General features: G+C 46.2%; 1 pseudogene across 3 annotated transcripts in view; it reads right to left on the bottom strand.

The window, feature by feature from the left end:
- The window catches only part of LOC309342605 (heparan sulfate glucosamine 3-O-sulfotransferase 1 pseudogene), an 80,856-nt pseudogene extending 76,763 nt beyond the window's left edge, over positions 1-4,093 (bottom strand). For all 3 annotated transcript variants that reach the window (XR_014161677.1, XR_014161678.1, XR_014161679.1), the window contains exon 1: positions 3,537-4,093. The product of XR_014161677.1 is annotated as a heparan sulfate glucosamine 3-O-sulfotransferase 1 pseudogene (transcript). The remainder of the gene's footprint in view (positions 1-3,536) is intronic.
- Between the last annotated feature and the right edge of the window lie 1,881 nt (positions 4,094-5,974).

Genomic DNA, 5,974 nt, shown 5'->3' with positions numbered 1-5,974 from the left:
AACACTGAAGTATGACACTGAATACCAACCACTGGAAATAAAGTGCAGGAGAATGCCAGTGTGCTCATGTCCTGCTTTGGGTCTTCCCATAGGCATCTGGTTGGCCACTGTGAGCACAGGATGCTGGGCTAGATGGGCCTTTGTTCTGGTCCAGTAGGGCTCTTCACACGTTCTTTAGTAGCATACCAGTTCATAGTCACTGGGGTCTTTGCCCGATAATAAATGTTGGAAATGTAAAGAGATTGAAGGTACATTCTTTCATCTTTGGTGGACATGCCCAAAGATTAAGACCTTCTGGGAGATGATCTATAATGAAATGAAAAAGGTATTTAAATATACCTTCCAGAAGAAACCAGAGGCCTTTCTCTTGGGCATGGTCGGCCAATTGGTGCGAAAGGAGGATAGAACTTTTTTTATGTACACCGCAACAGCAGCAAGAATACTCATCGCAAAGTATTGGAAGACACAAGATCTACCCACCCGGAAAGAATGGCAGATGAAGGTGATGGAGTACATGGAACTGGCTGAGATGACTGGCAGAATCCGGGACCAAGGAGAAGAGTCAGTGGAAGAAGATTGGGGAAAAAATCGAAGTTTATCTTCAAAAATATTGCAAAATTAAGGATTGTTAGAAAGATGTTGGGGAAAGAAAATTATGTGGTTTTAGTAGAAATGACATAAAGGATTAAGTAAAAATGAGTTGGTGAAAGAGAGAATGAAAAATTATAGTATATTAAGACAAATTATTAAGATAAAAATAAGGTTGGAAGGATTTGCTGAAATAACAAATTGAATTAGAATACAAAAATGGGAGGTGTGAGGAGGTCAAGGAAATAAGTGAATGTAAACAAGTGATGTACAGGTTTGACTTGTTTTGTATCTTTTTTTCTGTTTTATGGTTTTTGATGATGTTTTTTTCTATATATGTATTGTTTTTTCTTTTCCCCCCTTGATTGTTATTATCTTCTTTTTTTCCTGTAATCTTTAAAACCTTAATAAAAATGTATTTTTTTAAAAAAAAAAAACCATAGTCACTGGGGTCATTTTTAAGACTGAAAAATTGGAGTTCACAAAACGATAGGCACATGAAGGGGAAAGTTGTGTGCAGCCATCGTTTATGGCAACATAGACCACAGCTAACAGATGCCACAAGCAATGCTTTTGCAAGGTGGAAGAAGAACTGCATTTCCCCAGCTATAAAGCACATCACATCCACCAATGGGGAAATGTGTTGTCTCTGCAAACATTGAAAGGAGATTCTGGATTGTCTACAATGAATAGGTAATAGTGGCATATTTAATGTATCAAGAGCAACCTGAAAATGTCCTTTGGGGAAACTATTTGTAATTTTGCCTCTTGGTGAAGTTACAGCTGTAAACAGCTGGGAGCTGTCTATCTAAACAGACACAAACTGAAAGGAGGTTTAGCACTGTACAATAGACTCTGTAACTTGATCCTAACCACATTTACCAAGCAATAAAGTCCACTGGAGCAAATGAATTTACTCTCAGGAAGGTACACATGGTGCTCATAATTTAGCAGCTAGCCTCTTGAAATTAGGAAGAATTACACTGTCTGACAAGTTCAGTTATTTACGTTCATCTTTCATGGTTCCCTTTCAAGAATTAGAAATGGCCATAACCAAAGGTGACATATCAGATGGATCATGTTAAATAAGTTTTTCTTCTTAAGGTGACAGGATGGGTTTTGCTGTCACACCAAGGAACTGGCTGTCATATTTGGTTCCAAGATAAAGGCTGATTTTGTAACACTAGGGAAGAACTTTCAGAGTCTCTTCTCTCAGGTGTCTGCATAAATACTGGATATTGCAAAGCTGCACAAACAAACTTGAACTGACATTGCTCATTTTAGACAGGTTTTATGCCATTGCTTTTAACAAAAGCTTTGCAGATTTCTCTGTAAAATATGCCATTACAACAAACGCAAGTTTTGCTGATGTTCAATTACGGTACATTCCATCCCTTCCCCATACAATGGACTTTGTAAAACAGATTTTAAGGGAATGACCAGGTCAAAAAGTCAGACCACCAAAAGAACCCATAGCTTAACCATAAGCAAAATGCACTGCCAAAATCATTCATTTTAGTTTAATCACAAACTGTACTAAGAATGCATGATAAAAACACACACACACACACACACACAAGGAGTGTGACCTATTAAATGGATAGGATGATATTGAACAATATATGGCAGCTTTACAAGACAGCACTTCTAGGAGTGTCTACAAGTTCTTACCCATTATACTGAATAGAGCGCTTGAATGTACATGATTACCTTTTAAAAGAACCAATTGAAATTCAACACATCGCCTATTTAATGACAATCATGCTATAGTTTAAGTCTGACACAGATTTCACTTTTTAAAAAAGAAGTAGCAGCCCATTTTACATTGACTAATGCATGTGAATCAGTGCTCAATGAAGAGCATAGCTCAAATAGAGAAACTATTTTCAGTGCTGGGGCTCAGTCATGGAACACGTGAAGCACTAAGCATAGCACACATCTGAGCACATGCAGAGTTCCTTTCCCAAGCTGCAGAACCAGCAGCAGCATCCTCAACACATCTGGAAGGAAGCAGTGGAGCTACTGGATCAGGATGCACAACAACTAGGCAGGTATGAACCCCGGGGGCAGTTGACCTCTTATAAATTAAGCAAGTGAAGTAAATTATCTGTGCTTAGATTAGAAAAGACAACTCTCGCTCACTCCAGGCTTGCAACAAATGACTGCAGCTTACTGCAAACTAAATTAGTTAGCCTGCAATTGACACCACTTCAAACGGCACCACTCTTTTTCCCCCAAGTAGGAATTTTAACACAGTTCTCCGGAGATCTGCTATATGCAGGGCGGGAGAGGGGGTAAAGCATCACCGCCAAAAATAAAATGTATTCACTATGATTCTAGAGGGTGTCGTTCTTATGGGATGGAGAGGTGAACTGGCATTTCCCTCTTTCTTCCAAGCCAATTCCCAGTATGTAAATTCATTGGCAAGCCTTCGTTACTCTTGTGTAAGGAAGGGAAGAGGAAGTCAGAGAGCCTCAGCTGCGTTTAGTACACTTCCTAGCCACCCACCCACCCCGATGCCATCGCCCACTGACCCGCAAGTTTGCCCTGGGTTTCCCCATCCCTATTTCAAAGGGACAAGGTATTTTTGTCCCCTGTCAGCACCAGCGGAGAGAAGTCGAAACTCAACCTGCGCCAGGCAAAGGCGGGTTCTCACGGCTCCGCGGAGGGATTATTATTTTTTTGTGAGGGGGGGGGGGGCGGACATCGTTTTCACACACCCGCGCGACCCATTTACACGTGGACTCCTCTCCCTCCCCGTGACTAGAGGCAGCCAAACCCTGAGGGAAGCAGTTGGCGTCGCCGACGCCCCCCATGCCAAGCACCCCTTCCGTGGCTTCCCCTCGAAATTCCAGGTTCTTCCTTCCCTGGAAGAGAAAACTGGCTTCTTTCGGGGGCGTCGGATGGGGGAGAGACCCCCCCAAAAGAAAGACCCTTGACGTTCTTACCTCCTCCGGAGCCATGGAGAGCGGCGGTTCTTCAGCTCCTCTCTCTCTATGGCGGGAGGCAGGCGGGCGAGGAGAGCAGCGGGGTCGGCGGCAGGTGTCGGAGCCCGCCGAGAAAGCGGGAGCCTCGCTCTCTCGCGCGCTCGCTTCACCCCGCCGTGTGAAGGCTGAAGGCTGCGGTACAGTCTGTCCCAGATAAATGCATTAACAGCAGCCACCTCATGATTCATTAATCAGTCCCAGTGACCAGAACCACAGAAAGCGGCGGGTGCTGGGGTTGGGGAAAAGGGGGGGGGGGGGCAGGAGAGAGAGAGAGAGAGAGAGAGAAAGCGAAGGGCTCGGAGGAAACGCGAGCGTGGTCCCCGCTGGAACTCCGACGCGCGCGGAGTTCATTAATGGATTCATGACTCTCGCATTCTCCCGCCTTGGCGCTCAGCGGGAGGGGAAGAGCGTGCCGGCTGCTGCCCTCGCGCTTCGCCAGCCAGCTGGAGCGCGCGGCACTTGACGGCCGGCGCCCGGCGCGTGCCACACACACGCACGCACACAGGGGCGCCTCGCCTCTTCCTTTGCCCGGCTAAGGCTAGGGCGGGACCGGGCTGGGGAAAGGGGAGGAGCTTCGGGGGCAGGTGACTCCCTCGCAGGCGCCCTCGGCTCCTCCTGGGAAACGAGCGCAGAGCTTGGCTCTTGCGGGGCGGGGGGGGGGGGAGGAGAGAGAAAGAAAGATAAAGAGGGCAGCGTCTCGCACGCGATGCAAGCGCGGATTTGTCCAAGGTTCGTCAAGGGGGTGAAGCGAAATTGGGCGGCCAATCAGAGGCAGGATCGCGGTCAGCGAGGAAGGAGCGCGGAGTGTTAGGGTGCTTGCAAGTGAAGCGGCCCTCCAGATGTTGCTGGACTCCGGCTCCCCTCAGCATCAGCCTGCATGGCCAGTGGTCACCACACTTGGAGAGCCACAGGTTCTCCCATCTCTCTTTCCCGCCCTCAGGCACCGTGGCATAAAATAAGAATATGCTGCGTCCCTCACTTAATTGAAATAAAACCTCAAAGCGGTTTACAAAAAGAATAAAATTCTCAGTAAAATAAAAAGTTAGAACAGTTATTTAAAACATTTTAAAAAATGAAATTAAAGATAAAACTGAAAACCAGATTAAAACACGTTTGATGGGTTTGGATTGGCTTTCCTAAACAAAAATGTTTCAGCAGGTACCAGAAAGAATAAGTACAATGAAGGCACCTGCCTGATGTCAATAGGTATTACTTAATACCTGATGTCAATAGTATTACTTAAACTATAATCCCACACATACGGGAGCTCCATTGGACTCAATGTGCGATTTCATTTCAGAAATGTAGAAAACCTAATTTCAGAACAGAAATAGAAACTTTTAAGAATCATGAGTGTATTATGGGATGGGGTTGCAGAATGTGTGTGGGAGGGTGGCCATGTTGCAAGATTGTTCCCCATGCCCCCAAAGTGATGATTGGGCCCTGTTCCCCACAACAATGGCCAAACATGTCTTTCAGCATTTTATTGCTGTGAGCACAGTTGAAGTGCTGATGATGTGATTTAAGGCCCTACATAGTTTGGGCCATGTGAACCTTAAGGTACACCTTCTTCATGGATACCACCTTCTTCTGTCTCAGATACATGGAAAAGATGGTCCTCCATGTCCCATCTATGAGAGAAGAGCATTGTCTATGGTGGACACCCAACACCGTGGCACCCACACTGTGAAAAAGCTCTCTGCTAGCTACATCCTTGCTGGTCTTTGGTGCTTAGTTAAGATGCTGGTCTTCCCGAAAATATTTTCTTTTTCTTGGTTGTGTGTGGGGTATCCAGCAAGCAGGTCCCATTGTCTTAGCTCCTATACCATTGGCACTCTGCCGTCTCTGCAACTTTGGTTGACCTAAGCTACAATCCTATACACCCTTCCCACTACAGTTTGTGGGGCTTACTTCTGAGTAGACTTTCATACGACTGAGCTATAAAACTGTTGCAGTGCACTTAGGTAAAGGTAAAGGCACCCCTGACCGTTAGGTCCAGTCGCAAACGACTCTGGGGTTGCGATGCTCATCTCGCTTTATTGGCCGTGGGAGCCGGCGTACAGCTTCCAGGTCATGTGGCCAGCATGACTAAGCCGCTTCTGGTGAACCAGAGCAGCGCATGGAAATGCCGTTTACCTTCCTGCCAGAGCAGTACCTATTTACTTGCACTTTGTCATGTTTTCGAACTGCTAGATTGGCAGGAGCTGGGACCGAGCAACAGGAGCTCACCCTGTCACGAGGATTCAAACCATCGACCTTCTGATTGGCAAGCCCTAGGCTCTGTGGTTTAGACCACAGCCCCACCTGCATCTGCAGTAACTGTCAGCTGTCCTCCCCCCTCCCCCAAACCAATCACTATTCAACCTTGGCCAAGGATAGGGAACCTGTGGTCTTCCTTA

The sequence above is a fragment of the Podarcis erhardii genome (genome assembly GCF_964252035.2).
Source record: "Podarcis erhardii genome assembly, chromosome: 5".
Classification (NCBI taxonomy): Eukaryota; Metazoa; Chordata; class Lepidosauria; order Squamata; family Lacertidae; genus Podarcis; species Podarcis erhardii.
The sequence above is the reverse complement of the archived record's forward strand: the minus strand, read 5'-3'. Positions and strand labels throughout refer to the sequence as shown.